Below are 19,410 nucleotides of genomic sequence, written 5' to 3' on the forward strand. Positions count from 1 at the left end.
ATGCCTCGTGACATTTTTATCTCCGCGACATTTTACAGTTTATCTATGATTTTCGCGAGAACCTCGGAAATCTTTTCACGTTTCACTAATTTTTGGAAAAGTACGAAAATTACTGCTAAACCAAAATTATATAAATATATGTTATAAGAAGTTACTATAAGTTCTTACTTGACTTCACAATAGAACAGTTACATGTTTATTCTTAACTTAATGAATCATAGATTCATTTTTTTATTAAAGTAAGAATTCAGTAATTTATCCTAGAAAATACAGTACAGCGTTTCAAGGTTATAACAAGGTTACATCTATATTTGTAATTTTTAATGAAACGAAAGGAGCTGGTCACTAATGGGGACATGGTCGGTTTACCTTACGCGTCAAAGCACTGGCCATTAAATGGCCGTAAAATTCGAGTACGGTTTTGAAACACCCCGTATATTAAAACTACGAACATACTTGGTTCGAACAATGGCTGTTCGTGGGCCGTTGGCACGTGAGTGTGGAAATTATTCGATAGGAACAATGTCGAAGATGGAAGAAAGGTGGGAGGTTGATTACGATAGATACGACGTATTGCTTAGCTCTCGATGAGAAACAGTGGAAGAGCAAGAACTTGTGACTCACTGACTAGGTGTACAGGGGAGATAGCCAATCTATGAGACACGTTTGTTCTGCCTCTTTTACTAATATCTAATACGGAGGAATCCGCTTATTATGATCGTGGGACTTGAAATTGTTAACGATAATCAACCGATAACGCGAACAATGGGTGAAAAATTTCTGTTTTATCGAGCTTAATTTATTGCACATGATTGTGACATCTGCATAATGTATTTCTCATGAATATCTGTTTCTCAGAACAAAATAAAATTTATTATGTATGCTGCGATCAAAAGTTAAAAAAATTTCTTCAACATAGTTTTTCATTTTTTTTAAAGAATTCTTTTTGATCACAGTTGATAAGCTGAGAACAATCTACTAACAAGTACGATTTTAATAGTGGAATCTGACTAATTTTATATAGAGCATTTTAGACTGATTATGATAACCTTAGGCGATTGATAACACTATCCGTGATTATAATAACCCTCATTGTACTATTACATGATTAATCCCTGTGTACACATTTGTGTATCTTCAAATTGAGTCACAGTTAAGCCCACAATTTTCAAGAAAAGACTAGATTACAACTCTTGGAAAATTCATTTCCACATACCTTAAAACTCCCCCTACAAAATCTGATCACTGCAAGGAAGATTCACTAACAGAGCCATCAAACTATTCACAAGATAAATGGTTAATCGTCAACTAAAATCGATGGAAAAAAGGTACAAAAGAGTATTTCGATAAACTGCACGAAAGCTGCAGGCAAATCATAGATGGGAACACTGATACAGAAATAAAAATGAAACAGAGGATATATAGAAACGTAGATCTCGATAAAGATAAAAGCAGTACACGAAGATAAAAGCAATACGTACACAGATACTACAAAGAAGAATCATTATTACAGTTCGATAACTACAGCATTCGTGCAAAACGCCAGGGAATTTCTCGTAAAATACAAGCATGAATAGGAAACACGAAATCCAGTTTAAGACAAAAGACACGATTTATTCACTACGTTGATACGTGTTTCACAACTTGTACCGTTTATGAGACCGGACTACTCAGAATCTGTTCGAGCATTATTATTCACAAGCGCCGATCGTATCGTCGTAAACCGCGCAGTTATCGACAATAACTGCATTATTTCCCTGTTCACATTCAGGAAGCATGATACGCCGAGTACGTGTCATACTGGATGTATGCTACCCTGTAAATCGATGAGAAGCCACTTTGTTTGAACCATGGTGTTTGGGAATACTGAATGAAGGGATTCACTTAGCATTCCAAAAATTATTTGCTGCGCATGTGTATTCCATTCATTTGATACACTTAAATCTTTTGTGGAGCCGATTATAAAATCGCAGAGATTTATACGGAAATTTTTATGAATGCCATTTGTTAGCTGCTTGCAAAAGGTTTACATGAAAACCAAAGTCAGTAAATATGAATGGAAATGTTATTTGTAGTTTTAGTAAACACACGATGCATGTTCATATCAATAAATTTTATGAAATATGTTTCATAGACGATTTTGCTATCTCGGACCATTTTCCTATCTTCAACACAGCCTTATGTTCAAGTAGACTGAACTTTTTGAGCAGGCTGTACAACGGAACAACACGTAACTAATCGCGTGAAATCACGAGTTTCTTTCGCTTCGTCAGATACTATTCTAAAAAATTGCATCAACCGAGATAAATCTGTGACGGGAAGCGTCGTTAATTTCTCCGGATCCCGAAAAAGAAACGTACAGAAGGACGAGGAGATACTTTGTTACGGGCGTAATGTCAGAGCTAGAAAATTGAAAGAAATATGGAGGACGTGAAGAAGGGGAGAGAGAACGAGACACACATACGAATGGTGGCTGAGAGGAGAGAAGGACGGAAGTGAGGGAATAAGACTTCGGTAAGAGGCATAACCGTGCTGTATGACGTGAGTCATCGAGTGCCAACCATAGGAAAGCCTCGATTGCATCGACCAGAAGAAAGGGAATACGAGAAAGCTATAACTCGCTAGAGCAAACTGCGCAAACTTGCCCGCCTGATGGGCAGACCAGGAAGCATCGAGAGCAAACGCAGGGAAACATTTATTTCAAACTGCTATTTCTTCTTTAGAATTTCGATGTATTAGGGTGATCTTAAAACTTAACTTATATTATGAAACTTCATTGAAATTTTAATTTATTTTTAATTTATTTTTACTTGAAATACCATTAGACAATATTCATAATATAACTATAATGATATGTTACAATTTTAATAATAATGTATACAATTTTATAATAAATAGTTCTACACATTTTTATAATATTAGAGTGTATTACCTCGTTAGAACCACATGTACATTTTCAAATTAAAAATAAATAAGTAGAATATAATATTTCGACAAAAGTACTCTTAAAATATAAAACCTGATTGGTAGTTCTAAGGTGAGTACATCGACTTTATAAATTTTTTTTCGGTTCGAAGATATTTAATTTACGTAGGTCATCGATGACTCCTGCCTTCTCTTACGTGTTAATACAACTTTTAGACTGTGAAAGAACTTTTTTCATATTTCTCGATTACTTGCTAGAAGTTCAAACTTTCATGCTTGCCTTCAGAAGCTTCTTCGTTCATAACCAAAAACGTTTGCCAACGATCAAAGATCGTACGTCAACATACCGAGCTCAACTTTCCCGCATCTTTCACAGAAAATATTGCGAGCGCCTATCTCAATTTCTTTACAAAGTAGGATAAAGTGAAGTCTTGCGAGTGTCTTCAAACGCGTATAAAATTCCGGAATTAAGAATTAGAAAGATAGTAAATGTGTCTGTTTAGAGATTAGAGCAAACTTTTGTCTTAAACACATAATTTGTAGCAAACACTACTTCAGTTAGGTTTATTCTGTAAATCATGAAGAGAACATATTTTAGATACTGTCACCTTAAAAATATTCGACATCAGTTCTGAAATGAAAATAACTCATATTTGGACCTACTCAATTCAGGTCCTAAAGTCTTAAGCTTCAATTCAGGTGCTAAAAATTAATTTATGGGATAAAAATTCGAAACTATCCAAAAAAATGTATAGAGTAATCGTTAGAGACCGATGTATCTACCTTGCTCCAGATGAAAGTACCAAAGAAGATACGAACGAGTGCATCATTAGTGGTGAGTCTAAAATAGAAAAGGGAGAGATGCCCTTCGCCGTATCTTGCTGGTATCTATTCCGAAAATTTTAGGGGAGAATGCAAACGACCGTAAGGGGAAGAGGGGGAAAAAGGAAAAGTTTCCTAGGCGAAGACCAGTAATAGACGGCACCACCCACCCCATCGACACGCTTCTTATATGCCGGAGAAAACGGATGAAGAGACTAGCAACGGCTCCACGAATCGATTGAACCGTGGGTAGTCACGATAAGAGGCCAATTTCGTGTCTGACTCATGCAATGCCTGCTACACCGATGTCGAATTTTATTGAGGCAACGTAATACTTGATAAAACCTGATCACAGAAATGTGCTCCATGCGAAAACACCGAACGTGTCCCTACAAGTTATTTAACTTGTTACGGTCCCGATGAATTCTTATCTAATCGACTAGTTTCTTTCGGTCTGCAAGGAATAGTGCCATGTATAGGGTGATACCGACGATCTGGTCAGACTGCTGCTCAGATTCTACTCTCAATAGGGTATTTCTTGTTTGAGGTTTTTATGAAATAAACTGGGTTACTGTAGTTTGAGGAGTTTGTAACTTTGAACACGTATTTGGTTCTGATGACAACATTTTTAGACAGTATTACTACTGAAATCATAATTTCTTTTACAGAGTATCACTTTTAATGGCTGAACGGATATTATTTATTTAAAGCAAATGTTACTTGAAGATGATTTTAATTTATATAAAAGTGGTTCGAAATAAAAGTGAAATAGTCTAACGAACTTGATCATTTATGTATAGCAATGAAATTTGTGGAAAATGTATTTTTACGAGGCTAAACATAAGACAAGTTCTACAAGGTTGTGTACTATTCTAGATTTTTGTCATAATGTGACTTAATTTGCAAACAAGATGTGACAAACTGTTATTAGCTTCAGTCTCTATTTTCATCTGACATACTTTGCAATTACGATTGGATGCGTCATATTTCCTACTTAAGTGTTTCTAGCCTCTAACTTACAATTAAGAAGGATGTAACTATTAAGCTCGGAAGATTATTATCTCGTTACTGTAATCTTCCGCCTCTTAAAAAATCTTTTGACGAAGGAAACCTTGCTTCTGATTGGTTCTCCTCGCATAAATTATTTGAAAACAGTGATTAACAATTTCCACGTTCTTTTAAGTCTATTTGTGATCCTACTTGAAAGGAAAACAAAATAATTACTGAATGCTTAATATTTCAGAGTAATACGTAGTGATATTGGTTCTAATGTAACCTTTGATTAATTGATAGGTAGATTCAAATAATTAATCTTATTACTTAAGGAGTGGTTAATTGAAATATATTAAGTTTGATGTTTAAGAAAAGCAGATCGGGGCAGAAAAGTGTGGAAGGACATGTAACACTAAACTACCAAACCGGTTAAATGACCGCTCCATAAGTTTCTTCTTCTAAGGTACCCATTTTGTTAAAGTACAATCCTTGAAATCAACATTGATTTTCATCAAGGTAAGGAATAAATATATTTTTCCTATGAGAATCAGAAGATTTCGGCGAATCTTTGATGGATGGTTTGTGACTCGAAAAACGAAAGTTGGGACTATTTGTCGTAACAATAATGGCGGTGTTCGGATATTAATGGTAGCCAGTGTATCATTGACTAGATAACGAGCTACAAATGTACCGGTTAACGAGAAAACGTTTGTCAAGAGTATGAAACTGTCGTATATTCCTTTCCCAACGTTAGGGTATCCGAGGTCGACGAATCGGTGGGCCTTGATGAGTTTCGAGCGGAGTTTAGCTAACCGAAGAACGACGAGTGCAAACAGGAGGGCAAAAGAAAGGAAAAAGAGGTACAGGAAAAGAGGCAGAGAGGTGGAAAGGAAAAGACTGAACGCAACTCGCGTATTAATAACGCAAGCAGCGAAGGCGAGACGGAAAATCGGCAGAAAAGAGGGGCCTTTTTAACCCCTGACAAACCGGGGGAGTTTGCTGCATTATCCCTCGACCCTAAGCAAACTGCGTGAGTGCAGATTCATCGTTCTTCCTTCGTTTTCTCTTTCTTCCCGTTTCTCTTCATCGTATGTATGCACTGTGACTCGACCGTACGATCGCATATATTGTACGCATTCACATATCGTGTATACGTGACGTATTTGTACAGGTACGTTTGTGAACACGAAAGTCTGTGATCCGCAATTCACGTCCATAATAAATCACGATTGGACCGATGGAATCACGTATTCGTTGATATACACGGTATGTCGGAAAAATAACGGAACTTTTTAAATAAAAAACTTTTTAGATAACATATTGTTTTAATAGATGGCGCTAGTTTTCCTTAAATTTAAGAAACTGCGTTACTTTTTCGATATACTGTGTATGTTAGTCTTCAGGGAGACGAATGTAACAGAATGTAAACTTAACAATTTAATTTCTAAATCTTCGTATCTAATTTCGAATTGTTCCAAATGATCTTTCTGTCTGAATTTCTAAATTCCGAAATGTATCGTTGAATTTAAAGCACGTGCACGAATTTAAGGAGGTTTATTAGCCGAAATAGATGTTACTTAGGAAGTACAAGCTACGAGGAGTAAGATCAAGGGTAGTTTTCCAGAACGAGTAAAAAGTCGAGCAAGTTCACGTAAGAAGAAATTTAATTAGACACTGCACGATTTTGCTTTCCTTTCTCGGAAGAAATATTTATGGTGCCAACGAAGCTGCTCGTGACTACACTAATAAATGGTACACGCGCAAGCTGCACGCTCACCCGCTAGTTTTTTGCCATTAAAAATTTATTGAATTAACGGACATCTTTTTGTGCTATCGACGGAGAACACTCGTGGTTGGCGAAGTTTATGGAATCGTTGTTACGGTATTTTCGTTGGTCTTGTAACCGTGAAATTAAGCGCCATAAATACTCTCTAAATTGCATAAATAATACAAGGGACTATTTGCGACGTATTATAAAAATTTTACGTACGTGTTTTTTGGTTGTATATAAAAAATAACTTTGTCAGTTTAAAGATAAGCATTAACACTGTATTATAAATTTATTTATTATTTTTGTTTAGTATTTAAAGTCACACGGTTCGAAATGTGTTTTTCAAAGACATCGAAGTTTACCGCTCCGTTTGAAGTGAAAGGATAAAAGAACTTTCCGTTTTTATCGAAAAATCAAGAAACTATTTCTGAAGTATTTTAAAAGAAGAATTTTCCATAGAATGATACTCGAACGAAACTCGCTTTGCTGAACCGAAGAAACTTGGGCAAAGCGAGGTACTTCAAGAATGTCCCAACAGTACAATCGTGAAAGATAGCAAAACAGTTTCAACAAATAGAAATTCTACCCAAGAAATCCTTCCGATAGGCGGATACTTGTTGGCAAGGGTAAAAGAGCATTTGGAATAATAAATCAATTACAATTTCTCTTTTTGCTGAGGTATAGTTTCAAAATTTTTAAGTTACTAAATAATGAAACTGAAAAATTCCCAATTTAAAAATTTTCAAATTCCTAAACATTCAAATTTGAAAATTTCCTAATTCCTTAAATCACCAATTTCTAAATCTTCCAATTTCCAAATTTCTAACTCAACCAAAGTCCAAAAAAAATAAATTCCATAAAAATCTGAAAAATCCCTAAATTTCCAAAAACTAATTCCTAATTTAAAAAAAATTTAATCTTTCCAACCCGCACTCGAATATTTCCCTACATTGCCAACGTATCTATTTGCTGCCCCATTCAAGCGACGCAAAACGATTTTTATAAACAGAAATCCTCCCAACCGATCCGTGAATGAAATCTAAAAGACGAATTCCTCTCCGAGCGTTTCCAGAAATATTTCGCAAAGGTCGTAGATTTCCTCCCGGCGGGATTGTACGTCCGAAAAACAAGAGGAAGGGGAATAACCGAAGGAAAAAGGAGCTCTCTCGTCGTAGAAGAAGAAAGAAACAAAGAGAGACGATGTATTCTACGGGGATGAATAATTCAGTAGGGGCGCGCATAGTTGGACGCGCCCATGTACACTCTGGTGTACACGTGAAGCAGAAGGTGTGCCAACAATGAAATTGTTGCTGTGAACTGCGGTCATCTTCTAATAACACCTAATCTATTTCCTTCGATATATCTCGACTTTGACAATGTTGCACAGGTTCAATGTGTTCTTTAGATCTTCGTGATGTTGGCAATTTTAGGTTCTCCGCTATTATTATTTCAATTATTATGTCAATTATTACTATTATTTTTTCTAAATGAATATTTAATTGAATCATCAAATTGAACGATCATCATCAGTACCACATTGAATTTTTGTAATTGATTAGTGAATCGATCGAAATAAATTTTGATATACTTTTTGTATGCATAATGAAGTGAAATGAAACATATTTCGTATGACTTTTAGTCATTTTTCGGAATTTCAAAATTTGGTAATTTGAAGAATTTAAATTTGTCATTTTATTAAATAGTAAATTGGTAAATTTGTCAATTTGTAAATATATAAATATGTAAATATGTAAATTTCTAAATTTGCTAATTTGCTAATTTGCCAATTTGTAAATATAAAAAAATGTAAATTTGTCAATTTGTAAATTTATAAATTTGTAAATTTGCACATTTACAAATTCCTGAACCAGTGCATTAACCGATAAATTCACAAGTTCGTAAATTAGGAAATTTGAAATTCACCCAACGGCTTCTCAATTTCGCTGCACAAACAGTACACAATAAGCGCAACAGTATAAAACCTCAAATAGAAATGAAAACGTGACGCATACGTAACCCCAGACAAGTCTGTCTGGTCTCATTGTCAGAACCATGGTTTATTGCGTGGCGAGCTAAACTCCGAAAATGGGGTTAAGGCCGAAAGGGCGCAATTAGCAGGTAGGCAAACAATGGCGAAGCATTAAAATATCAAGTTGTTTTCATGACACCGAATAAAACCGTTCGATACGGGATTGCACGCGTACACGTGCTCCTTAAGCTAATTCGAACATGTTATCTTTCGATCCGGCCGCGATAACCTTTCGCGTAGCTGTTGACGTTCATTTGAATTCCGCGATAAGATCGATAATTACAGCGATGCCATGTACTATCGAGTCGTCGAGGAAAAGAAAGGCACGAAGGAAGAATAACCAGGTCGCTTAGGCAATTCCTCGTCGAAAGGAAAATATTCTTATCGAAAGAGAAAATGTTTTACAGCCTCTTCTGGCTTCGTTCACTATTCTGTGAGAATAAATGCGCGCCATTATCGCTTCCTGTCATTAACCTTCTGTCGCAATGCGCATACAACGACAACAAAACTATTCTTTAATGAACTTCGTTATACAGAACTTTCTATAAAAATTGCTTTCATAATCAAAATCTCGTAGAAAGTCTTTCCTACGTGTAAAACTTTCATTAGGCTTGGCCAAGCTAATAACTGTTATTACACCGTAAGATCAAGATTTAACAATCAATATTAATTGCATGATCTACGTCAGGATTTTCATCATTAACCTTGCCGATATAAAACCGGGTATCAATGCAGAAATGTTGCATTTGATATATGCATTAACTCATTATCGTTTATAATACTGTTCTTGATCGTTACCCAATGCTAGCGTTAAACCATTGAAGTGCTTCCCCAGTTATATCTGGTCGCATAAATCAAAACATAGCACGTGTAGAAGGTATAGGTACGAAATGGGTTAAAGGGTAATCTAGAGTATCGATTTTCTGGAGGTTAGGTCGCACACGAGAACTCGATTCCGGTCTAGGAAGGATCGATTTTTCGCCGTTTAGTCCGGCAGGAAGGCAGACGGTCTGGCAGCTGCGATACACCTCTGCACCTGGCAGTTTATATTGCCAGCCGAGCGAACGTGTCGTTGCTACGCCGAATTTACGAAAAATGCTCTCTTCTGGAGCAACGACACGCGGCTCCACCTTGGCTTCGGGCCTTATACGACGAAATAGAAAGAAAAAATCACAGGAAAAGCAGCCGCACGAACAGCTGTGCGGCCCCTTTTGCGAGCTGCCTTTTAAAACGAAGTCGAGGCAACCATACGTGCAACCGGCTTTTACGGACACCAACCACTTCTCTCTTCCATACTGTACTTTCAGAAACTCAACGTTCAACACTTTGATCGCAATTTCATAGTGAATCTTTCGGTTTTGAGATTTCTTTTCCGGAACACTGAAAGGACCTGGATCCGGATGACGGACTGACGGAGATGTAACGATATTTTATTTATGGGTTAAAAACTTTTGTATGAAAAGATATGTGACGTGAAGACCTACTATCTTTTAGTTTTATAATTTTAGAAGTAAGACACAAATTCAAGATTAAATAAAATGAACGATGGAGAGAAGATATACTTAGTAACATAATATGTATAAAAAGTGGAAAAACACAATGTAACAACATAAAAAGAGAAGAAATACAATGTTGCACAAAATAAGATGTATAAAACATTCTTACTGCATATCAACATATAACACAGTTAAGAATTAAAGAAGGTCAGCTAACGAGTTTAAGGCTGCTGTCGAGTTTGAATAAATTAATATTAAGATGGACAGAGTTAACATCATTTCTGACATACAAAAACATAATGACAATTTATGGAACTTAACCGTAATTGATACAATGTTCAGCACGAATAGTACCTTGACATTCAATCCATTTTGGATGATCGAAAATATTTTTTATTCAAAGCAATAATCCACTGTTGGTAAGAGGCGGAAAGATCATAAATCACGAAGAAGAAAATTTGAATAATTTTCAATCTTCTCGAATAAAAGTACTCGTACGGAAAAGACTGCTGCATCTAAGTAGGTATCAAATTGAAAGCGTTTACAGCACCTACGCTTTCATAACGGTACTGTCAGTTTTGCAATGTAAATTGCAACAATTTTTGAATCGTTGAGAAATAGAAAAGAATGAATAGGTGTTTCGTAGTCGTAAGGCGAACGGTTCGAAATCTTTTTCCGTGCGCATGCAAATGAAGAAATTTTCAACGGTCGAATCCAGTTGTAGCTATTTACCAGTCACAACTGTTTTCTCGAAGCATTGAAGGCTATCCCGCCGTACGAAAGTGTATATATCCAGCGTTTCCATGAAAAGGAAATTTAAAAGTGAATAGAACGTCGAGGGAAAATGCAGCCGCGTAATGTAGGGAGCATAAAAAAAAAATGGAGGACCTTACAGAAAATCGAATGAACGGGCAGACGTGCAAATTGTACGCGGGAATCTCGGTCGTTGCTTTCGCAACGAACAAGTTATTCAATTTGTGGAGAATTGCCAAAGTAGCACACTTCGGATCTTGTATCTCATATATATAATTTCGCGTCAATTCATGTTCGAGATTAGGAATTTTAACTTTAATATCTTTACTCAAGTTAAATGGGGTAAACTGTCATTGGCACTTTGCATTGTAACTTCGTCTTAAATAGGCTCTTTATTCGGTAGGCTTTATTTAGATTTAAATGTGGAAATATAGATTTGTATATAAATGTGGTAACGTTCATTTATGGATATTTATAGTAGTATTTCTGTATTTCTTCACCTAGAGAGATACTTAAATTTTAGGTTAAAATTGTTAGGATCATAATTTGTAGGCTTTTGTAACTTTAGATTTTCAAATTTCTGTTTTTAAATTACTAGACCACCAAACTCCAGACTTATGTCCTCAAATTTTTAGACCTCAAAGTTCCCAAATTCCAAGGAAATCCCTAAATTCACAAATTCCTATGTCCTCAAATTTCTAGATTTCTGTATAGCTAGATCTTCAAATTCCTACGTCCCCAAATTACTATATGTTTCCATGTTCCTAGATTATCAGTAGAGCTCCAAGTTCCTACGCCTCCAAATTCCTGGATGAGTAAATTTTGCTCCTAATTTCCTAAATCACATCCATAAATCTCCAAATTGTAAAGTGTGCTAACCAAGCTCCCAAAAACCTTGCCCACAAATTCTCGTGTCTAGATCTCCAAATCTACAAATTTCTAGACTACCAAATCCTCAAATTCCCACGTCAACAAACCCCAAAATTTCAACAACCAGATCTATGCAAACTACCGAACTATGTAAGAGACCCCAAATTCCCGTATCTTCCGTAAATACTAAACTCAAATTCCAAGCGTAGCAAAATGAACGAATGAGTCTTGGCTACCGTATAATCTCACCTCCACTGATCATTACACATCGAGCCTGATTCTCCCCTAGGTTCCACGGTATGTAAAACGTGTAATGATTTCTTCGAGGTCGAAAAAAAGGCGGATGTCGTTCGGACGGAATGAAATTAAAAACGGAAATTTCTTTACGCAAGAAATTAGTCGTAAAGTGCTAACGAACGACCTAACGGGGGATCGTTTTTACGAAGCGACCAGAAAGGAAACTCGAAGGATTTCTTTGCGTACAAGCAACCGCATTGAGACAAAATCATAATGTCTGCGAGGGAAGATTGTTAGCTAAATTACAGACAAGCTATTATGTAAATTATTATCGATCCCGGTGTTATGGTAATGCGAAGTGGGCAGAACCAATGAATCATGCAATCGGGGAATTGACTATTTCGAGGGCATGACGACTTCCCTCTCGAGTGTCGAGACGTGATTTGCCATGCAAAGTTGCTGAATTTTCTTTCTAAAAATATGTATACCGAGGATTCACGGGCTACCGAAAATATTTATTTCGATCGAAAACATTCACACGCATTAAACATGGCTTTCTCATCGAAATGTTGGAGCGTGCTTCACAAAATATTTGCAACGTTGATTTACGTGTTCGTACTTTTTTTTTACGTCTCGTTTTTTTATCCCGCTTTGTGTATCAGATTATGTCACGTGAAGTGGCTACTCCTGCAGATGGAAACGCGTTTCAAAAGAATTTTGATTTGACGTTAATTGATGCAGAAGATTCAGAGGAATTGAAACTGTCTTTGTGAAAGTTTCTTTCGAAAGGTACGTTCTTTGTGTAATTATCAAAAGCTTCTTATCGGTGGAGCGTACGGAAATAACGTATTATTTATCAGCAAGTCTGTCAATCTGCGTAATTAACATTTTAGTGGATTACTTTTAAAATAAATATGAGGCGCAAAAATAAATTTTCTATTGTTTAAAACAGAAAATTTGATTAATTTTTATCCGAACTTGAAGTTTTAGAATTTTTTATAAATGTGATAAATGTATAAATATAATAATTTCATTTTGAAATGAAATTTTAGAATTTTCATAACATCAAATAATGTACCGTAAAATTCTTGTATTTCAATGAACATAGCATGTTTCTTTAATAATGCAATTATGCTAAAAATTAACAATATTTTTAAATAAATTTTTAATGTAGAAATTTACTTACTGCTATCACTTGTTCAAAAATTTCTTTCGACGTTAGTATCATGAAAAAAGAGTTAAAAACGCAATTAGCACTTAATGAAAGTACAGTTTTATATTGATCCATTCTTTCTTCGTACAAAAGATTTGACGTTGCTCTTTTATTACCCTATACAAAGCACTCGTTGCAGCACTTGAGTTTCAAATCACTGTACATTATCATCGATGACACTCAACGAAGATATCAAATTCTAACCATCGATAAAATAATTATCGATGTAGCACATGCAATATAAAGTAGCAAACGCTCCGTATCGAATTCCGTTTATCAACGAAATACGATTAATATTATTCTGTCTCGACGACCAAAACTTTCAAAATATTGTTATTATTTCATAATAATTAATAGAAAATTTTTATTGTAAATTTAAGGAAAACCTTGACTCTTTGAAAATTAATTACACAAAATTATTATATGCATAGTATTAACCACTGTATAATAATTATCAGATACTTATTATATATTTTATATAATTGTACTAAAGTATTCAACCTCAACCTAATCTTATATCTATAACTTACACAGTAATGAAATATTTTCTGATTCAATTTTAATGATTTAAACTTCATCAAATTATAAAAGACACTTCTCAAACATTAATCATTACTACAATTTTGCGATAACGTAATATCTAGACAGTACTGCCATTTTGAATAATAAATTGCAGAAACTAAACATTTCATTTTCCCAAAATTTTTGCAAACTTTTGCAGATAATAAGTAGAGTATCTATGCTTAAAATGTTAATCTTCAAATATGAAGTAGTGTTGCGAATTTAGATAGGAAAATTTAAGCTTCATTTCTGTTGCAACACGTAATGTATATTAATTTAAATTGATTCTATTAAATATTTTCAATTTACTTTTATGTAAGCCGTTTTCCTCTCGATAGCATTCTAAACGGTTCCAGAAGCGTTACATTCGTCTTAAAAACCGATTTCCCAACAATTCCTACGTTACGACAATGTTACCTTCAAGACACGACAAGTTTACGTAAACTCGACGCAGAGATCCATCGAGAAACAAAAAGGATGAGAAAAATACACGATATCGCAAACAAATTCTGATAAATTTGATAATTCACAATGTTCAACTGTTTGACGTTTTAATGCATTTGCTGGGAATTTTGGCAGCGATTAATGCATCAACCTTGTTGAAGTAAACAAGGAGAGAATAAATTTATATTTAAGAATAAATAGATACCTATCATTTTTAAGAAATAAATTTGCATGTATGGCTTTTTAATACATTAGCATTTGTCTCTTTTCGAAGATAATTACTTTATATAGCTTTTTAAAAATAACTTAGCTTGTATCGGATACTAAAAATAAATTAGCATATCACTTTAAGTATTAGCATGTATCTTAACTCTACAAATAAAAATACTTCAAATTTTTACATAAATCAACCACATACCGTGTGATCTTTGCATAAAGTGAAAACACAGATGAATAGAGAAAAAATTATGCGATGAGTATTAGATTATTTAAAATGGACATCAATTATTATAAGTAGTTTTATAAGTGTGCTATAAAATCAGCTTAATACAATTTGTTGACATAATGTACTTTTGAAATAATTTTCTGTACATAAAAATTGTATTTCCTATCATAATAAAAATGTATCATTAACTGTTTCTTTTTCGAGGAAATAAATCTTCTTCAATTAAAATAAACTAAGGGATTTTACGCGAATTATATTGCGATAAAAAACTGTAGAAAAAAAATAAAATTAACATCGATGAAGTTATTGAACAGAAAAGCTCGGTGATGAATGATATCGTTCGTAATTAACCAAACAGATTACATCGCTTCATTAACAGAATGAAATATGTTTACATTCACACGTCTCAATTATCAATACGGCTTTTAATTACACGGTTCATTATTCGTGCTTCGATGGTTTAATCTGGAACAAATTACGAAAAGGAATGTTTTAGGCTGCAATAAAAATTGTTCAAACTCATCTGAGCCTACCTTTACATCTGTTAGATATTCAATGTTAAAATTTCATTTTTGCACGCAAAGATTGTAAAAGAATTTCATCGAAACGCAATATAGTGTGAAAGAATTGCATAGGTAAATAAAATGTTTTTGAAATATATACTGCGAGAGGGGAAACTTTCCGTTTCAACGTATCGATTCGTTCGTAAATACAGGAGTGACATTTGAAAACTGAATTTATTACTTCATGGTAACGACTTTGCAATGTTAATTCTTTCTGTCTGCTGCGTATATTGATTCCACACGGTACGCTTCGAGTTTAACATTTTTTTAAGCACAGTTTTGGTATTAATTTCTGATTAACTGAAATGTAATTTAAATATTTTTTATTATCTGATAGTGAACCTTCTGAATTATCCTATTTTCAAATTTGGAGACTGGAAAATTAGGAATGGGGAATTTAAAACTTTCAAATTTTTTAATTTTTTAGGTTGTTAATTTTTAAATTCTCAAGCTTATAATTTTTAATTTTTCAAGTTTTTAAATATTTAAATTTTCAAATTTTTTAGTTTGTCAATTTTTAAATTTTCAAACATTTAAATTCCTAAATTTACAAATTTTTTTAATTTTCAAGTTTTCAAATATTTAAATTTTTTAATTTTTTAGTTTGTCAATTTCAAAATTCTGAAGCATTTAAAATTTTTAATTTACACATTTTATTACTTTTAAATTCTCAAACATTTAAATTTTCACATTTCTGAGCTCTTCAATTTTAAATTTTCAAACACTTAAATTTATAAATGTATACTTTTTATTATTCTCAAGATCTCAAACATGTAAATTTTCCAATTTTTTAGTCTTTCAATTATCAGATTCTCAAACTCAACTCATTATCAAATTCATCTCATTCCCGTAAATATTAAAAAGTTTAAAAAATATTAAAACAATGCTTGAATTTTCCCATGCCGGTATTTTGGACCGTCAGGATTTTATCTGTCGATATTTCGGGATGTTATCCAGTTTCCTGTTGCATTAGTAACCGGCCATCTTTCCGTGCGCTTTGTTCAAAAGAGAATCAAGATTCGATACTCCGCATTGGAGCATTCCCAATTACCCGAGCGAATGTAAACATCGGATCAATTTGAACGCGGCTACAAGGCGAAACAAGTGGAGCTGGTGTAAGTGGCCCCATACAATACGATTATCGGTAAGATCAAGCACGACGAACCAGCACCGGCAACGTGCACGCTGCTAATAAGTCGTCGTTCCAAAGACCTTTAAACGGGCATTCATTCGACGCCAAGTGTAATTCTTGCCAATCAGGCCCAGTTCGTCTTCGGTAAGAATTAAACTGCCTATCGTCGAACATGCGCTGCTGGGTCGTTAAAAGAGAACCTTTAACTCGTCGGCGGTCAAGTCTCCCGACGGGCAATTAAACAGCGTGCACTTAAAAGAAAAACGAACTTATACGATCTCGTGTCCGCATTCTACTTTTTTTTATGAAATTTAGGGTTGAAAGTTGGAAGTTTGCAAACTTTTGGTTTGCAAGAATTGAGGTTTGGAAATTTGGGATTTAGAAATTTGAAAGTTTAGAGATTTGAAGATTTACGGCTTTGGAATCTGGAGTTTTCTCGAATTTGCAGTTTTGGGTTTAGGGAATTTAAGAATTTGGGAACGTAGGGTTTTGAGAATTTGGGATTTTGGGAATGTAGAGTTTTGAGAATGTTGGAGTTGGGGAATGTAGGGTTTTGAGAATTTGGGATTTTGGGAATGTAGGGTTTTGAGAATGTTGGAGTTGGGAGGAATGTAGGATTTTGAGAATTTAGGAGTTGGGGAATGCAGGATTTTCAGAATTTGGGATTTTGGGAATGCAAGGTTTTGAGAATGTTGGAGTTGGGAGGAATGTAGGATTTTGAGAATTTAGGAGTTGGGGAATGTAGGGTTTTCAGAATTTGGGATTTTGGGAATGTAGGGTTTTGAGAATGTTGGAGTTGGGAGGAATGTAGGGTTTTGAGAATTTAGCAGTTGGGGAATGCAGGGTTTTCAGAATTTTGGATTTTGAGAATGTAAGCTGTTGAGAACGTTGGAGTTAAGGAATGTAGGTTTGAGAATTTAAGATTTTGGTAATGTAAGGTTTCTGTGATTTTAGGGTTATGTAAACCCTAAGAAGTTCTAAAAATTTCAGATTTCACCCTGAATCTGTGTAAAACAATTCCGTCATTAACTTTACATCCCCTCCTCGTTTTCATCCAAATAACACATTTATTAAAAAATTCTACATCAAGACTTTTTGCATTTGTTAATCCATCTTCACCATAATTAAACAATAATTAATTGTAATTATGTAGCGCCAAAAAGTTCAGTTCTCCCAAGTTTAAAAACCCCTAGAAAAAGAGGTGTATCTCCCGGAAGAGTGTTATTCGCAAAGCCCGTGTGTGGGTCCTTTTTTGCAACAGCCTGTAGTTTCCACTTACAGGTATAAGCGTCTCATGTACACGCAAGCAAGCCAGTCGACCGGTCATGGGAAAATAGGACTTTTTAAAGCGTCTCGCGGCGCAGAACGATGGAGTAACGGGTTGTTAGAGGAAAATTACCACGAAGCCGATCTTTGTGGTTACAGTTACCGCGCGCTCGTTTCTTAGCATTGCTCCTTTCCTTTCCTTGCCAGCTTCTTCCACCTTGGTCCCTTTCTTTTGTCTCGCCGCTGCCTCTCGTCCATCGTCGCGGCTGAAAGCTCGTCGAGCTTGCACGCAAAAAGCGTAACAACACGAGACGTTCCGCTTCTCCGCGACATTGCACGCACGAAAACGAAACACGCGGAAGCAATCGGCATGCTAAAGGGAATTAAGATCGCGGGCATGCACAACCGTCCGGGAATGTGCGGGCAAACTTCTAAAGCTGTTATGCGTCCTGGTTCACCGATCGTTTGCGTTTACCGGTTCGAACAATGCCAATCGATCGATATACGGTTCAGTCGGGGTATGCGTCCCAATTACGCACGCTATAAGCCAGTTTGCACAATCGTATATTAATTGAAAAGTGTCTCTAACAACATTATTGATACTAATATATGTTATTAAATCCCTTTATGAAGGAATCTTAAAAATCTTCCTCGTGTATTTGACCTTTGGGGTGGTTTATAAACTGCATGCTAAAATTATAGTTAAAGGGTGTTGTGTATGAACAAGCTAATTTTTGTTAATATAGCTAATATATAACTTAATATATATTATAATATATTATAAGCTTCATATGTATTACATTATAATTTGATATATATTATAATATATTATAAGCTTCATATATATTACATTATAGTTTGTTGTATATTATAATATATTATAAGCTTAATATATATTACATCATAGTTTGATGTATTTTAATTAATTTGGTAGTTTATATACCACTAAAATATCAATTCAATAATAAAGATTAAAATTAGTTAAGATTAAAACTTATTTAAAAAAAAAAAAGGGCCGGCTGTTATAGGGTTAAAGAAATAAAAGCAGATGTTGTTGTCTATTTTTGAACCCCAGTTGCGGATGTATCTATGGGCACCCCATTAGGGTGTTTTCAATGTCCCTAATGTACCTCTTGTGAAGTACATTATATGGTACATGTTGAAAATGATAATTTTGTTCTAACTGTTATGTGGTAAATAATTGGGTAGGAAACGTAGAATAATTTGGGTAGTAACATAGGATAGACGCTTTATTTTTGGAGCCTGGAATGAAGAGGTTATGGCGAATTCTTCGCGCTCGGTGGCTCCGTTACGAACAAGCTTAAAAATATCGCGGTATTATGGAATTAAAAAAATGAAAGCGGGGTTTGTGGGCGGTGAATTTATTTTTAGATTAGTACATCTGACAATTTTATGACGTCGTTTCATACGGAGGAGATTCTAATTATAATATAATTCATTTTTGTAATTAAGCTCATAATTCATTTCCACGGCTCGGTATTTCTTTGAAGTACTTTTTCAATTTTTGTGAGTTAGTTGAGGAATTTATTTAATTAAAAATTGAAGAATTTAAAAACTTTTAAATTTGAATATGTAATTTTAAATTTGAATAAACTTGAAAATCGGAAAAGTTTTAAAATTGTTAATTTGCTGATTCGTATTTTAAAAATATAAAAATTATTCAAATTATAAAAGTATGAAAAGTTTCATCCCCTAAAACTGGAGCGGTGGAAATTCACCCTAACTGTAATCAATTATTTCGAGACAGATTGATACATAAGTACGGAGTAGGATTGTAGACGCAAGAAGTATAATCGTGGAATTTTCTTGTTTCGTTTGAAACACAGCTAAGCTATTTCGAGGTAGATCGCGTGGAACTCGTGAGCACGT

At 34.6% G+C, this 19,410-nt stretch overlaps 1 protein-coding gene across 5 annotated transcripts in view; it reads right to left on the bottom strand.

Moving 5' to 3' along the window:
* The window catches only part of LOC100881010 (Rap GTPase activating protein 1), a 182,288-nt gene that overhangs the window by 32,180 nt on the left and 130,698 nt on the right, over positions 1 to 19,410 (bottom strand). The window lies entirely within an intron of this gene.

This window comes from Megachile rotundata, chromosome 1 (assembly GCF_050947335.1).
Source record: "Megachile rotundata isolate GNS110a chromosome 1, iyMegRotu1, whole genome shotgun sequence".
NCBI classification, from domain to species: Eukaryota; Metazoa; Arthropoda; class Insecta; order Hymenoptera; family Megachilidae; genus Megachile; species Megachile rotundata.